The sequence below is a fragment of the Phoxinus phoxinus genome (genome assembly GCF_949152265.1).
Source record: "Phoxinus phoxinus genome assembly, chromosome: 13".
Classification (NCBI taxonomy): Eukaryota; Metazoa; Chordata; class Actinopteri; order Cypriniformes; family Leuciscidae; genus Phoxinus; species Phoxinus phoxinus.
This window is the reverse complement of record NC_136888.1, coordinates 6,355,713-6,373,409: the sequence shown is the minus strand read 5'-3', so window position 1 is coordinate 6,373,409 and position 17,697 is coordinate 6,355,713. Positions and strand designations below refer to the sequence as shown.

The 17,697-nt window shown below is 46.8% G+C and overlaps 1 pseudogene across 1 annotated transcript; it reads right to left on the bottom strand.

Annotated features, from left to right (window-relative positions):
* Positions 1-12,792: 12,792 nt before the first annotated feature.
* Positions 12,793-16,579, bottom strand: LOC307009502 (annotated as a pseudogene). The gene is made up of 3 exons: positions 16,575-16,579; positions 15,091-16,115; positions 12,793-13,154 (listed from the first exon to the last, which is right to left on the bottom strand). The product of its transcript is annotated as an uncharacterized misc_RNA (transcript).
* Between the last annotated feature and the right edge of the window lie 1,118 nt (positions 16,580-17,697).

The window sequence follows — 17,697 nt, the reverse complement described above, 5'->3', positions numbered from 1 at the left end:
ATTAAGACATAACTGTCACTATAAGTTTCTCAGAATACAATAGTGGTCAAATACTGAAACGTGAGACTTATATCTTTTTAATGATGTATAGTTTGTCAAGGTAATAACTTTAAATCTGATAGTAACTTTGAACTATATAAAAAAAAAACGCTTCAGTGCGTCCTCGCTCTGACTGACGGTTAACAGGTTAATGGGTTGCTCAGAGAGGAGTGGGATTTTCTCTCCCCCTATGGCAAAAATGGTGCTATCGTTTCTGACTTCTCTTCTGAGAGACAGGCTCTGTGATTTTGATGGCTTGATCTTCATTCGTGCCCACGACATCAAATCGTCCATCAACTCTTCCATCCTTTTCAGCAGTCTTGATGTGCATGCTGCTGTCTGAAGGAGGCTGGTGACGTCGTCCATGTATGTCCTCAGTGGGGGTTGTCTCTGCCCAGATGGTAGCTTGATCCCCCAAACCATTTGTCTTGCTCCGACGAGGATTACCTCAAAGGCTGACACAAACAAGATGGGAGAGATGGCACAACCCATGGCGATTCCTACTTCTAACTGTTGCCACCCGGTGGTAAAATCTTGGAGGCCAAAGCACATCTGCAGGTCATTGAAGTAGGATGCAACTATGTTCTTTATGCAGGAGGGCATATGGAAGAACTCCATGGCGTAGGTTATCAGCTGGTGTGGGACTGATCCATACGCGTTAGCAAGGTCGAGCCAGACGACGTGCAGGTCTGTCTTCTCCCGTTTGGCCTTCTGGATCTGGTCCCAGATCATTGTAGAGTGCTCTACACACCCTGGGAAGCCTGGGACTCCCGCCTTCTGGCAGTTGGTGTCAATGTAGCCATTCTCAAGCAGGTAGCTGGTCATCCTTCTGGCCAGCACAGAGAAGAAGATTTTTCCTTCTACGTTCAACAGAGCGATGTTTCTGAACTGGCTTATGTCTTTGGAGTTCACTTCCTTGGGGATGAAGACCGCTACAGCTCTTTGCCACTCGGATGGAATGAGTTGCTTTTCCCAGGCAGTTCTCATGAGGTACCATAGCAGCTCTAGTACCTTGGGGCAGTTCTTATAGAGCTTGTAGGGGATTCCATTGGGGCCTGGCGCTGATGAAGACCTTGCCTTCTTCACGACTTGCCTGACTTCACTGAGCTTGGGGTGCATGATGTTCAACGCATCAGTCGGAGGTGCAGGCTTAGGAACGTACCCTGGTGTTCCTAATGGGACGTTCCTTGCTGGATCGCTGTACTGTTCTCTGACGTGCTGTTCCAGTTTCTCCCTGGTGGTTTCAAGTTTCCCACTCTTCTTCTCCTCCAGCAGCTGTCTGGCATGCTTAAAGGGGTCTTTGAAGAAGCTGGCTCGTTCTTTCTGTTTCCGTTTGCTGCGCTTGCGGATACGTTCAGCCCTGCGAAGCCTGGACAGTCTTTGCCTTACCTCCTCCCATAAGGCTTTCAGACCCTCTTTTTCTGCTAGCGTTGCCTTCCTCCAGTTCTTCCGTAGTTGTCGGCGCCTTTCGCACTAGAAGGTCAATCTCCTTTTCCCTCCTTCCCTTCTCTCTTTGGGTGGTCCTCTGGTTGGAGGTCGCTTCGCCAAACCTGTTCTTACAGGCCTGATATAGGACATTCCCAATCTGGTTGAGCTTGGCTTCCGCCCCTCCTCGCAGAGATCCTTCCAGTATCTTGGCCAGGTCAGTGTCCAGTGTTCGCCATCCCTCTGTCTCGCATGATTTTGGCCATTTGAGCTTGCCTCTTCTAGTTGGTTTCTTTGACTCTGCTTTTGGCTCTGTCCTGTGTGAGTTGGTGGCGACTGGGTCTTGGTACTCCCGTGGGGGCTCTCCCTCCACCAGTGGGCCTTCTTCCTCTGTGACATCTTTGCCTTTTGCAACATTGGGTCCATCGGCTCTGTGGTTTTCGACCTGGCTTTTGGTCCCTCTTGTCTCACCTGCTGAAGCAGTGCAAGGTTTCTGTTGGCCCTTCTGCCCACACTTTCGCTTCCCCTGGTGGATTCGCAACCCACGGAATGTGTTAACCTTTTCCCATCCGCATCCACACTTCCGGAGGATCTTCTCTTCTTTTCCTGAAGTTCTGGTATTCATCTCGTTGTCTGTTTCCATTGCCGTCGTTACCGTGTAGTCCGTCCTGTTAGGCCCATCTTTCATCCCGCCTCTCGGAGGGCCTGCGGGTTGTTTTTTCTTATGATTCTTCGTAGTCAAGGTTTTGGGTGTGCCTCTTCAGAGGTACTAGTAGGTTGGGTACAAATAACATACAAATACATTTACACTTCAAAACAGAAAAACACAATAAAGGATCACAACAGCAATTTACCAAAAGTTAAAACACATATTCTGTTAAAAGCCTTTTTTCCTATCTGTGTTCGCACCCAATGAACTTTAAGATAAAACAAATAACTTGAACAAAGATTGTAGCAGACATTTGTTTTAGAAAAGCTGAGAGACACATAAGATGGAGATAGACTACAAATAAACATAAAAAAATACCAATTAAAACTTCTTAGAGTATACAAAGAGTATACTGGTCTGTGGGCTGGTCTGGACTCCAGGCTTCTGCGTGATGATTGGAGGGTCTGCGTCTACTTTTGATTGACAGCGATTTTAAACAGTCGCTGAAGCTATTCGAGCTCAGTCCCAGCGCGGATTTTGCAAGTGTAGTCGTAAAACAAACTGCTGCAACCCGTTTCTTGATTTGCTTGGAGAAATTGCTAGCCAATTTTCATCTTACATTTCACACAATTATACACCTCATTCCTTGTTTCAGTTTAACAAAAAAGCATGGTAAGTTTTGTGATTACTATCCTTTACTACAAGCATGGTAAGTTTTGTGATTAGTATCCTTTACTACACCGTGTAGTAAAGGACAGTAATCACAAAACGTACCATGCTTTTTACCAAGAAACCTTAGTTGTACTGTGATAGGTGTAGTAAAAGGATAGTAACCACTATTACTTTTTTTTTTTTCGAAAATGAGCTTCCCCTCTTTGAAAGACCAGCAGCCGCCACTGGCTCACACCAAACATGACAAAAAACAAGCACATGGCCAGTAAAACAAATCACAAGCCATGTGCTCACACAAAACGAGATATGAACACGCAGCCAATGAGAACACTCATAAGCCACGTGTTCACACAAAACATGACAACATGAAAGCAACATGTAAAACACAAGCTGTGTGCTAAACAGCACAAGACAAACCATGACATGAAAGCACGCGGCCGATGTAAACACGAACCGATGCTACACAAAACACAACACACATGGACAGAAGAGTGTACGGCCCGAGCGAACTCAAAACCGCACGCTCACACGACAAGACAGAGTGCACGAGAACAGGCGTAAGCTCATCCCGTGCTCGAAACTGCGCACTCAGACAAAGACAAGACAAAACCAGGAGGATCAGAGCTCTGTCACAAAACCAAGAAATGAACTAGACAGAAGTGACAGAACTTAAAAGTTAATTGACTATCAAATAAAATACCCAGGTACTTATAACTTGCAACACATTCTTTTTTTGTTCCCTGGGAAGATATAATATCAGGAAGATTCTTTGGTAGAGTTGTGGAATAAAAAAAAAAAAATGTAGAACCATGTGCTCACAACAAACATGATTATTACACAATCACATGACAAACTGGGAGTGTTTGAGTTTTGAGCCGACGCTTCCGGGGGCCAGGGCGGATCCTGCGCTTCAGGGGCCGAGACGGCCATTTTGTCGGAAGGCACAGGCGTAGAAGCTGCCATCTTGTCCGAAGACACAGGCACAGTTGACCTGGTGTGAACAGTCTCTGGCTCAGCAGGCCTGATGTGAACAATCTCTGGCTGGGCAGGCACGACGTGCATGGTCCCTGGTTCAGCAGGCCTGACGTGAAGAAGCTCTGGCTAGGCCGACCTGACATGAAGAAGCTCAGGCTCGGCAGGCCTGACGTGAAGATGCTCAGGTTCGGCAGGTCTGACGTGCTCTGGCTCGGCAGGCATGTCGTGAAGAGACTCAGGCTTGACAGGAATGATGTGAAGTGGCTCTGGAAGGGCAGCCACGATGGGACGCGACTCAGGAAGGACAGCAGGCTGCTCTTGGACGGCCTCCCTAGCCGTTTCTGTGAGAGTGGGCAGCTCTGGAACGACAGCAGGCGGCCTAGGGATGGCATTAGACTGCCCTGGAACGGCAATGGGCTGCTCAGGAATGGCATCCGGGGTGCCAACAGGACTAGAGGGAGCCCTCTATGAGGTGTGTGTTGCCCAGGCACGCAGGACAGCAACTACATTGAACGTGAAAATCACTCTCTTGGCCAAGGCAAAACCAACAGGAACAGCCTCAGTGGCTGAGACAGGGAAAGTTGGGCTTGGGACCACCGAAGTCGGGTCCTCCTTGACCACTGGGCTTGGGACGGCCGAATTCGGGTCCTCCTGGACCACCAGGCGTGTGACCGCCGAAGTTGGGTCCTCCTGGACCACCGGGCTTGGGACCGCCAAAGTCGGGTCTTCCTGGAACACCGGCCGAAGGGAAGCAACAGGAGTGAGCCCTCCTCTTCCTCCGCTGGCGGTAATAACCACCTCTGGGAGCTCTGCAGCTTCTTCAGCCACCACAGGATAGGAGGCAGATGGGTCGAACCTTTTCTCCCTCCACCCTCTCCCCGAAGGGGTCATCAGAGGACCAGGGACTTGGCAATTTGTGAGGTAAATGGGAGGTGGGCCAAGTGGCAGAAGGCGTTCCTCACCCCGATGGTAAACATACCTCACAAACTGCCAGAATGACATTATCCCCAGCATTCCCATCTCCCAGGCAGGCACAGGCTCATTAAGGCTGATGTTGAATCTGTCCTTTAGCACTGCGACGCTGATGTTGAGCCCCTCCGCTAAATACAGGAACTGGTAAGCAAGCTCATTCACACTGCTCTCCCCTTGCTGAAGATAAAGGGGCTACATTTCTCCGCCATCTGATGAGCGGAGGGGCAGGGAAATGGAAAAAGGAAGATACCCATTGTTTTGCTGGGTCCTCAGTTGGCTAGTCACGGTCTGGGTTGGAGGAAAGGTGCGAGGACTCAATTGCACAAACAATGTGTATTTATTAAGTAATAAAAATAAAACAAAATACAAACAAAAACTACCCCGTGGGGGAAACCAAGACAGGCATCAATTAATTCCAACTGGACTGTTGCAGGAACAAGAAACACAAGGGAACATAGACAACAAACAAGCACAAGACTGCAAACACTGGGAGACTAAATAGGGAAGCAAACAAAAGAGGTTAACGAGGGAAGGCAGGTGGGGCAAATTAATCAATAATCAGGTAACAAGATGGGAGGGGCTAGACAATGACAGGAGAGCACATGGCACAAGGAAACACTTGACAAGCCATGTGCTCACAACAAACTGAATTTTAACACAAGCACATGACAAACCGGGAGTGTCAGAGCTTTATATAAAATATAGAAGATATAAACTAGACAGATTTGCCGGTTCCCGCCTCCTTCTTCCCACAATAACGAACTTTGCAACATTGGTGCCAAAACTTGGGAAGAAGGAGCCGGGAACCGGCGAATATTCACAGACTTTAATAATAAAATGAACAAATACAAAACGAACGTAAAAGACAGCAGCCCCTCACGGACGACTGCTGTCACATTATAAAACACAACATAAATCCAGGCCTGGCCTATCTCGAACTTCACTGTCGTGGCTCCTCCTTTATGCTTCCGCTCCTCCATGAGAGATACGAGACCGGTGCGTTGCGCAGGTGTCGATCATTATCAATTACGCCACTCGTCCTGCTCGTGTTTACAGTGTCTATGTTTGGAGAACTGAATCAGCACTGCAGCTGACTCCAGCTGAACAACAGCTGAAATGCATACTTTTCCTGTTATCACTGTAAAGCTGCTTTGAAACAATCTGTTTTGTATAAAGCCTTTGTGGTGAGCAGGACGAGGCCAAGGGCCATGACCCTCCTTTATGCTTCCCCTCCTCCAGAGTTCCTCCAGAGTATGCTCATTGGGGTCTTCCAGAGTATCTCATATGGGTCTTCAGCAAGACGCCTCCCTGCCTATTCACAGACCATACAACTGTGCTATAGACTTGGTCCCTGGGGCATGCCCACCCAGGGAAGACTTTACTGCCTCTCAGCTCCAGAGAGGGCTACCATGGAGATGCCCTTTATGGACTACAGGGGTCTTGACAGCATCACTGTTAAAAATTGTTACCCACTGCCTCTTATGACCACAGCTTTTGAGATCATGCAGGGTGCCACCATCTTCACTAAATTGGATCTCCAAAATGTCTACGATCTGGTCATGATTTGAGAGGGAGATGAATGAAAGACAGCATTTAACACAAATAAAAGGTTATGCCCTTCGGCCTAGTCAATGCCCCAGCCGTCTTCCAGGCATTCATCAATGATGTCCTCTGGGAGATGCTTAAATTCATTTTTGTCTACCTTGAAAATATCCACATTTTCTCAGGAACCAGGAACATGTTGAACATGTTCGACAGGTCCTGTCCCAGTTACTTATACACAACCTCTTTATTAAACTGGAAAAGAGTGAGTTCCATGTCTCCACAGTCCCATTCCTCTGCTTTTTTATACCCCTCTCCGCACTCACCAAGAAGATTGAAGTTAAAGTGACTCTTTACGTCTGCCCGCTTCTTAACCCTTCCAGACCCAGGGTTGCCCTTTGTGGTGGAGGTGCATGCTTCAGACGTGGGGGTAGGGGCAGTCTTGTACCAGAGAAACATGGCCAACAGCAAGCTTCATCCATGTTCTTACCTCTATCGCCGACTTACCCTAGCAGAGAGGAATTACGACATTATAAACCGGGAGCTGTTGGCAGTGAAGGTGGCACTAGAGGAATTGAGGCATTGGTTGGAGAGGGCCAAAAAAAATATATATATTTCTCATCTGGACAGACCACAGAAACATTACCTACATTTGGGAGGCAAAGAGGCTGAATATCCGCCAAGTATGCTGGGCACTTTTTATGTTTTTTTTTTTGTTTTTTTGTTTTTTTACTGGTCTGACTTTGTTCTTTCTTATCACCCAGATTTTAAGATTTTAAAACCTGACGCACTTTCCAGGCAGATTGGTCCATTTCTCTGACCAGAACCCATCCTACCTACCTCCAGAATAGTGGCAGCTATTCAGTGGGGTATTGACACTGCCATTAAGAAGCCCCAACGACAGCAGCCAGATTCAGGTAATGGTCCACCAGGACGTCTCTTTGTACCTAACCAACTATGCTCTGATGTGTTGCAGTGGGAACATGCATCCCTTAAAATGTTTCTTGGAACTGTTTTTAAACTCGAAGACACATCAGGATCATTGGGTGTTCTTTAAACATCAGACCCCCTCCTAGGTGTGTGTCTCAAAAAAGCCCTATACTTATAACCTGATTATTATACGACTCTCAGAGGTGGAAAGTAACTAATTACAAATACTTTTGTTACAGTACTTCAGTACTTTCTTGAGTATAATGTCATTTTTATTCAACTTAAGTAAAAGTAATTTAACTTAGCAACATTTGTTTTTTTTTACCAATAGTAAAAATTACTTTGACAAGGTGCCGACAAAGTAACAGGGTGAGCTGGCACGTTTCAAACTGCTGCAGTGGAGCCCTGTGCTTCAGCCAATAACAGACAGGTCTGGCTCGGGTGGAAAACCAATTAAAACTTCCAGTTCAGCTGGAGGGCAGGGCATTCAAACTTTTTGAATCAGTATCACTAACGTTTCAATATTTTAGTGAATATAAGTGAGCTATGCTCATATTCTGATTTTAAATTGTAATAGCAGCACCTAAAATTAGTCATATCATTGATATTACCAGAGCACTGAGCAGACATTCAGTTTATCTTCACATGTCTTCCATTGTTTGTATTCCCACCATTTCTTAGTTAACATGATCACCTCATCATGAGTTCATTCTGTTCAGCTGTGTTTCTCTTCACCTGGTTTGTGTTCCTATATGAGTTCTTCCTTTTCAGTCACTCCTTGTCTGTTCACTGTCTTGGTTAGAGTGTGTTGCTGCCTGATCGTCTTTATGCTAGAATTACCATTAAACCTATAATTTTGAAATTCTTATCTTCATCTGTGTTTGCCTTCCCGTAACCACCGTGACAGATGAACAGACCAGCCCAAATGGACGATAGGGCTATATTTATCATCATAGCTTAGGAGAGCCCTGATTATTTTTCATTTATTAAGAATTTTAGTTTTTTGGCCAGGAACTGCCCTCTGGAGGACAAAACCCTCAAGACCCTGTTCACACCCGGGGTGTGAGCTGACATCGCCACCCATCGCCGTGGGAGTCCTCGTGGTGTTCGATAGCTCACATTCAATGGCGTCTGGCACTTTGGAGAGGTCAAGTTTCAAGTTTGTTTTTATTTAAATAGCACATCTAGAAACAGCAAACATGACTGACCAAAGTGCTGAACAAAACACAAGATAAAGAGACAATGGGCAAACCACACATTCATGACAGAAGCTAAAGGAAAAAAGCTAAAAGCTTAAGAAAAAAAGTAGGTTTTAAAAGAAGATTTAAAAACAGTTAAAGACTGTGCCGATCTGATGTAAAGCAGAAGGCTGTTCCACAGCCTAGGGCCGGCATTAGCAAAGGCTCTATCTCCTCTATGCTTTAACCGTGATCTGGGGACAGGAAAATGTCTCTTATCACCAGACCTCAGGTTTCGTGTGGGATTGTGTGGACAGAGTAGCTCAGACAAATAGCTCGGTTCCAGATTATTTAAGGATTTAAAAACAAAGAGAAGAATTTTAAACTCAATTCTAAAATGCACAGGTGGCCAATGCAGCGATTTCAAAATTGGAGAAACGTCAAATTTCCGTTTTCTTTTGAGGAAATTTGCAGTAGAATTTTGTACTAATTGGAGATGAGCAGTAGAGTATTTGGACATGCCATAGTAAAAAGAGTTGCAATAATCCAAACGCTATGTAATGAGCGCATGGATAGCAATCTCTAAGGTTTTCTCGGAGAGAGGGGATTTAAGAGAGGTGTTCTCTTCACGGATGAATCCCGGTTTTCACTGTACAGGGCAGACGGCAGACAGCACGTATGACGTCGTATGGGAGAGCGGTTTGCTTAAGTCAACGTTGTGGATCGAGTGGGCCCATGGTGGCGGTGGGATTATGGTATGGGCAGGCGTATGTTATGGACAATGAACACATGTGCATTTTATTGATGGTATTTTGAATGTACAGAGATACCGTGAAGAGATCCTGAGGCCCATTGTTGTGCCATTCATCTACGACCATCACCTCATGTTGCAGCATGATAATGCACGGCCCCATGTTGCAAGAATCTGTACACAATTCCTGGAAGCTGAAAACATCCCAGCTCTTGCATGGCCAGCATACTCACTGGACATGTCACCCATTGAGCATGTTTGGGATGCTCTGAATCGGCGTATACGACAGCATGTTCCAGGTCCTGCCAATATCCAGCAACTTCGCACAGCCATTGAAGAGGAGTGGACCAACATTCCACAGGCCACTATCAACAACCTGATCAACTCTATGCGAAGGAGATGTGTTGCATTGCATGAGGCAAATTGTGGTCACACCAGATACTGACTGGTTTCGGCCAATGCCACAACTGTGAGGTGGATGGATTATCTCGGCAAAGGAGAAGTGCTCACTAACACAGATTTAGACAGATTTATGAACAATATTTGAGAGAAATAGGCCTTTTGTGTACATAGAAAAAGTCTTATATCTTTGAGTTCAGCTCATGAAAAATGGTGGCATAAAAAGTGTAAACTAGCCTAGTCTGAATATTCTGTCATCCTTAATTTCTTTATTATTTTAGACCATAATCCAGCCCCATCAGTAAGGCTGTGAGCCCTTTACCAACAACAAACTACAATTTTTTGTTCTTTAGATTAAGTGTGAGAGCTGAAGTCACTGGTAGCTTTGGCAGTGTGTGATATGGACATATATGAAGTCTGTTCTCATTGAGTGCAAAGGCCCTGTTTTAATAATTATCTCAGAAACTCTTCTGAATTTTCCAATGTCTTTTTAATTTGAGTTACATTCATGGAGCAATTACACTGAACAAAATTATAAACGCAACACTTTTGTTTTAACTTTCATGCTTCAGTTTTTGACGCCTTGGGAGTGAGAATGGGTTGGATATTTACCATCTGAATCCATGTCATGTCAACAAATTAAATCATGTTAATTATTGTCCCTTTCGCACGACAGCAGCACTGAGCATCCTTCCTCCCTGATACCACTTGGGTCAGGAGGGAGACAGGGGGAAAAGCATATAGAGGATGGCGCGGCCACTGATGAGCCAGGGCGTCCCTGCTTTTTGAGTAAAATTCTGGACAGTGAGCGTTTTCTGGAGACGCAAAGAGGTCTACTTCCGCTCTGCCGAATTTCTTCCACAACAGTTGTACTGTGTGTGGGTGTAACGACCATTCTCCTGCCGGAACGCGTTTCCTGGACAGTACATCTGGTCCAACATTCAGTTGCCCTGGCACGTGCGCCGCCCTTAGTGATAGGAGGTTGCAGCGCGCCCATACCAGAAGGCGTTTGGTCAGCCTGTATAACGACAGGGACCTGAGGCCGCCCTGGCGATTTATGTATGACACCACTGACATGCTGTCTGAACATATCAGTACATGGCAGCCCATAATCAGGTGACGAAAGCGAGTGAGTGCTTTGCACACTGCTAACATCTCAAGGCAGTTTATGTGGAAGAGCTTCTCTCGCTCTGACCAAAGGCCAAACAGCAGTCTGCCCTCGAGCAGCGCTCCCCATCCTGCGTTGGATGCGTCCGTAGACACCACCCTCAGACTCGAGGAAGTCCCTAGGCTTACACCTGACAGGTACCAGTCTTTTGACTTCCAAGGTTTCAAAGCTGCAACGCAAGCTTGATTGACCTTGAGGCGAAGCCGACCGGTGGCCCATGCTTTGCATGGCACCCTCCCTTTGAGCCATATCTGCAGCGGGCGCATGCGCAGCAGACCCAGCTGCAGTACTGCAGATGCTGAGGCCATCAGACCTAGCATTTTTTGAAAGCTCTTTAGAGGGAGAACAGCGCCGCAGCGGAATGAGCTGACTGTGCGCTGAATGCGCAGCGCGCGCTGTTGTGACAGCTGCGCTGTCATTGACAGCGAGTTCAGTTCCAGTCCCAGAAAAGAAATATTCTGTCTGGGGGATAGCGAACTCTTTTCCCAGTTTACTGTGAGACCGAGATTCTCGAGGTGACTCAGCAGCAGGGCCTGTGCGCCACTATCTCTGAATGAGATTGGGCTAGAATGAGCCAATCGTCCAAATAGTTCAGCACTCGAACACCCTGCAGTTTGAGGGGAGCGAGTGCTGCGTCCATGCACTTCGTAAATGTACGGGGTGCTAGAGACAAGCCGAACGGCAGGATTTTGTACTGGTATGTCTGGCCCTCGAAGGCGAAGGCCTTCACGTGAAGGCTCAAAAATCGCCTGTGACGTGACGCAATCTGTATTTGAAAATACTCGTCATTTAGATCTACTGACACGAACCAGTCTCCTTGGCGAACATGCGCGAGGATTTTTCTGGTCATTAGCATTCTGAACTGGCGTTTCACAAGCGTTCTGTTCAGCTGCCTCAGATCTAGTATGGGTCTGAGACCCCCGTCTTTTTTGGGTACCAGGAAGTATCTGCTGTATAGCCCCCCTTCGCTCTGAGCCGATAGCCGATAGTTCGATAGCCTTTTTTCTCAGAAGTTTCTGAATTTCGGCTCGAAGTAGGTGTGCTACATTCGAATCTACCGAAGTCTCGACGCGCGCCGCATGGCGGCGAGGGCGTCTGCGAAACTGCAGCGAATAGCCTTCTTTTATGATGTTTATCACCCATTTTGAAACCCCGGGAAGCTTTTCCCATGCATCTGCACGTGTAGCTAGGGGCTGAGTGAAAAGCGCGCTCTGATCGACTCGCGATACGGCGGATTTCGTGAGCTGCGACAGAAATGTCTCGCTCGCAACATCTGAGGCCTGGGCCGCGCTGATGATAGCGGGCAGAATGTCCGCGCTCGACCCCTCGACAGCATTTAGGCGGGAGAGGGAGGGCTGGACGGGCTCCGTAGGAACCGTGATGCTTGTGTGGGAACGCGGGCACTGGGGACCGGGCACGTTTACCACCTTTATAGCATCGCTCGCCGGAGCGGAGCGCCTGCACGCAGGTTTCGTTTTAACAGAAACCGTGCGATGAGCAGGAGGTAGCATTAGTGAGCACTGGGTAGTGGGCACGTGTGCTATTTTTAACACACAATCGAACTGAGTCGATTTTATGTGCGCGGGCCCTGTGTGTGGGGCCGTGTTTGTGTGTAGGGATGGGCACATTACAGTGGGCAGTCTTACTACACATGAAACACCATCGGCGTTGGCCGGGACACCAGAAAATGCACTCTTTAATGGATTTATCTGGGTAGCCGTGAAAATGGCTGTTGTGTGCAGGCAAGCGGCCAATGAGACACGCCTGTTGGCTGCAATGATCGCTGGCACAGTCACTTCGCTTGGGACTGAACAAGCGGTGAGCTTCGGTGAGGGTCCGGCCGCAGCGGAACTTGAACACCGACGCTTCCCTAGCAGTGCTAGGATGTCTTCTGGGGCTCGGGCTTCAACGCTATCTTCTGTCGTGGGCCACGTTGGGCGGCGTTGAGAAGAGGAGCTGGGCGGCGGTCTGGGCTGTGAACTCTGAGCAGGCGGTTTCGCACGGCCTGCTGCTGAGTTGGAGCGCTTCGGCAGGAAGTGCTTCATCGCCTGAGTCGCCTTTTGCACCTCCGCATACCTGTCGGTGAATTCCTTCACCGATGTCCCGAAGAGGCCAGCAGGGGAGAGCGGGGCGTCGAGGAAGCGCCGCCATACTCCGTCCGATGGCTTGGGCCGCAGACTTCGAAGCGCGAAGAGCCAGGTCTGTAGCGCTTCTCAGATCCGCCACGCAGATCGCATCGGGCCCGTTCTCGTCCAGCTTGCGGAGGATGCTCGCTCGCTCTCTTCCCTTTGGTCGTGGGGGCAGGGGGCGCGAGGTCCGCAGAGCTCGCCCAATCCTCGCTGCCGGACGCCAAAACAGAGCATGAGTCCTCATCTCTCAGCATGGCGTCGATCTCTTCGATGTCGTCGACGGAAGCGGCTGCAATCTGCGGTCGCTGTCCGTCGGGGATCGATGCTGATGAAGTCGGGGAAATAGTTCGCGGGCGCACCGGCGAACTTTGGCGGCTAGGAGATGGTTCAGGGTTCCGCTGTGCACGGCGCTTTTTACGGCGCGGCACAACAGCGGAAAACACGGGCTCCTGGAACGACGCCAGGCGAGTCCGCAGAGTCGCCAAAGGCAGAAGTTTGCAGTGATGGCAGCCGCCATCCGCAAGAGCGATAGCCGCGTGTTGCTTACCCAGGCAGGAAGCGCAAATCACGTGGCGGTCCCCGTCGCTGAGTATGGCTCGGCACGAGCCGCAGCAAGGCATCTTGAAAAAGACGCGCTTCTTTGACACAGAGAAAAAAGTGTGAGTCGCGCCGGCGAACTCACACACACTCAATAAGGAGGTAAAGGATATAAGCGCCGGAACGCACAGCTGGAAGGCGAAGAAGGCAGCTTCACGACTTTCCCGCTGAAGTGCTCTCTCGACGGCGCAGCTTCTTCTCTCGGATCAGCGATGAGGTGTCTTCGCTGAAGGATTAAAAATCAGAGTTCATAAGCCTGTGAGCGAATTATATAGCCCTAAGCCACGCCCGTTTCGGCGGGACGTGACGCAGGAGGGCGCAAAGCGCCCTCATTGGGTGTGACGTCACTCAAGGGCTCGCTCGATTGGCTTAAGCATTTGCCGCACAACAGCCAATAGGCGCGCGAGCTGTCTCGCCTAGGTCTGTATGCTGTGGAAATGCGTTTTACATTGATACAAAATTAAGGATAATTTTTTGCTTCAGTATTCTCGTGGAAAAGGATTTTCCCCAATGCGTTGCTACGACAACGCAGTATGAGAGTATCTCTCGTAAGAGAACAGGCTTGTGCAAAATTCAGAATTTCAGATTTGGCCTCCATTCAATTCATGAATTGGAATTTGAATTGAATTGACTCCGCCCCACAGGAAGTTGAATTTGAATTGGAATGACAGGAAGTGTAATTAAATTCATGGCAATTCAAAGAAATTCCTCACAGTCACACAACAGAAAGAATGTGTTGAATCTCACATACATTCAGTGTTAGGAAGGTTACTTTGGAAAGTAATTGCTTACCTGCTTACTAATAAGTTACCCATTATAAATGTGGTTTGGATTTCTTTATTTGGATTACTTTATAAATGCAAAGCAATTTCCTTTTCATTTGATTAGTAACTAATTGAATTACACATTTTACCTCAGTGATACAACAAAATACAATTACATTATTTTTGTAATTTAATAACATAATTTCATTACACGTAACTAGTCAATCCTTAACCCTGCATACATTTTGTTCTAAAATATAGATAATGATCAAATTCTTGAAATAAATTACCCATTCAATGTTGTTTAATTAGTTTTGTTCCAATGTTATTTTTATTTAAAAAGTAATCAAATAACACAAAGTCGTTGTAAATGCAATTCTCAATAGCTCCTCAAATGTTTTATCATTGAGTCTGCACTGTTCTTATCTGAATATCTTTCCTGCAACACTAAATATTCTCTCAACAGGTGCAGAGGAAGCTGGATATGGCAAGATATTTACATGCAAGTTGAACTAGGGCAGGAAAACAGCTTTGGTTTTCTCTCCAGTACACAAAAGGATCAGTATCCTCTGTAAGACAAGGGTTACTCAAGTACACAGGGACGTCATGTGGGGCTGTATCAGCTGGCATGGCAGATGATTGACTATCTATGTAGGAAAACAGTTCTGGGCATTTCTTTGGTTGAGCACTGCCATTCATGGTTGCATTTCCTTTTGGGGAGGCACACTCAACTTTTGCAGTGAGAAGGTTTTTGATTATTACCTGCTCTTCACTTTTCACTTAAGTCCAACTTAAACCTTGGGTCGAGCGTGGCAGCCACCTGGAAGCATTCCATGTCTTAAAATGTTGTTAAACGGCTCTCAAGTGAGGATTGTAGAGTTGACACAAACATTTTATTACTGGTCATCTTCATGTTTTTGCCTTAAGCCCTTGACACAAGGGATGATGAAGCTGGAGGTTACTCTTTTCTCAGCCTGGCATCTGTCTGTAGCCTTATCAAAGGGTTTCAATACCTCACAAAGCTCCTGGATTATTTTTAGCTCATATGATGTCAGCTGGATGGGGCAATGGAGCTCAGCAAGTACATCACTTGGAACATTGAGAACAGACCTCAGCATCTTTAACTGGCTATTCCAGCGAGTGGCATTCGCAGGCTGAAGTTTGTGCCCTCCCTCTAGGGCGTCAGTAGCCAGTGTGGACTTGTGACTCTCTGGTGGGAAGTAGACCATCTCCTCTTCAACATTCACCACTTCAAAATCAGATGTCTCATCCTGCTCTTCCTCTTCACTTTCAACAACATGCATTGGTGGGAAGAGGGGGAATGCCTGTATCATGATTCATGTTGCAGGCATTATCAGTCACAATGAATGACACTTTGTTCTGAATATTGTAATTTTGAAGAATGTCCTCATAAATTCTACAAATGTTTTCAGCTGTATGCCTCCCTTTAAAACGCTGACAGCTCAGTATTACACTCTGCAACATGAAATCTATAATGAAATGGCCAGTTATTCCAAAAAATGACTTACTGATTTACTGTCAGGCAAATATGTTCAATTTTGTCCATCAGATTAATCAGATATGATTTTACAGTAGCTGAATGCTGAGGGATAAGGTCCTGGCTGAGAGCCCTTTTGGAGGGCATTGTGAAGGAGGGTTGGGCCAAATGCATATTAATTAAATCCTTATTTTCAACAGTATAGAGAGGAATGAGACCATTTGCAATATATGTTACAACACTGTCAGTCAGAGCAACTTGTCGGCTATTAGTTGGTGACCACTTAGAGCTGGAACTTGCTGTTTCAGAATGATTACCATGATCTTCATTCTGGTTTGGCTGTATTGTGTAACCACTGGTTTCACAGTCCACAAAGATTTCCTGATGTTTCTTCTGTAGGAAAAAAAGTACCTCAATGTAGATCACTCTTTAGGAGAACACATATTTCTATTAATTACACAATTCACAAGAATAATTTTCTTGATTTACAATAAGTAATAAGTAAAAAGTGTGCATGCATGCTTTTAAACACATATGATATCCAGTGTTGGGGGTAACTATTTACCAAGTTAAGAGCTCGCTCAAGTACTGGGGAGCTAAACCATTTAGTGCTTTGTAGATAGTCAGCAATATTTTAAAATGTATACAATGTTTAATAGGGAGCCAATGCAGTGTTGATAGAACAGGGCTAATATGGGCATACTCTCTGGTTCTGGGAAGAACTCTAGCTGCTGCATTTTGGACCAGTCCTTTCGAGGGAACTCGCACTGCGTCGACTACCGACACTTTGGGGAATGCCCTTAGCGTAGCGGCTCTGAAGCATGAATGAAACTAAGCCAATATTGATTGGTGTTGCGTCATGACGTAATGTGTGACGGTCACTGACGGCATACACGGAAGCTACAAAGAGACGCCGGCACACAAAAGAGTTAACTTCTTGCTCTTCAGCAAGCGCTCTGTGTCAAACTGTCTGTCCTATTTGGTGTTGTTTGTCCTATAAGATTTTTCCCAAATAAAGGTCTGCATTGCAATATGGAATCTAGTGGCTCGGATCTCGTGTTTGCCGAGGCAGCGCGTAGCTTACAAGTCTACTCTGCAATAAAGACTCTGTGGCTGGGATCTCGCGTTTGCAGAGGCAGCGCGTGGGTTTAAGGTCTGCATTGCAATACAGAATAGTGGCTCGGATCTCGCGTTTGTCGAGGCAGCGCGTAGGTTACGAGTCTACTCTGCAATAAAGATTCTGTGACTGGGATCTCGCGTTTGCCGAGGCAGCGCGTGGGTTTAAGGTCTGCATTGCAATACAGAATCTATAGTGGCTCGGATCTCGCGTTTGCCGAGGTAACGCGTAGTTTACGAGTCTACTCTGCAATACAGATTCTGTGTGGGTGCGAGGCATGCACAGTCAGCTCAGGTGCTGGCTGTGTTCATTGAGAAATATCTTGACGCGCACAGCCGTACGTCGCGTGTTTCAGCCTCGTGCCCGTTGACTTTCTTATATTGTGAACGACTCGAATCTCGCGTTTGTCGAGGTACCACGTAGATTACGGGTCTGCAATAAAAGGGGACACACGCAATCTGTGAAATAATACTGTTTGGGTGAGAGGCATTCACAGTCAGCTCCTGAGGGTGCTGGCAGTGTTCATTTAGAAATATCTCGACGCATACACGTGCGCTGTCGGATGTTTCAGCCTCGCACCTGTTGACTTTCTTCTCGAGGGATGAAAGCCAAATATATTGTAACTGCTCGAATCTCGCGTTTGCCGAGGCAGCGTGTAGATTACGAGACCGTAAATAATATTAAAACAGTATTGTTTGGTGATTATGGCTGCATTTAATTCTATGAAATTAAAATGATGGGATATTATCTGACTTATATAGTTAGACATTTTAATTCAGCCTACCATCCAGACCGTGTTTCACTTATCCAGTGGTTATGGCTGCATTTAATTCTGAGGAATTAAAATGATGAGCAGCGAACGTTGTTTTCCTGCCGGTCCTCCGCTTCAGGG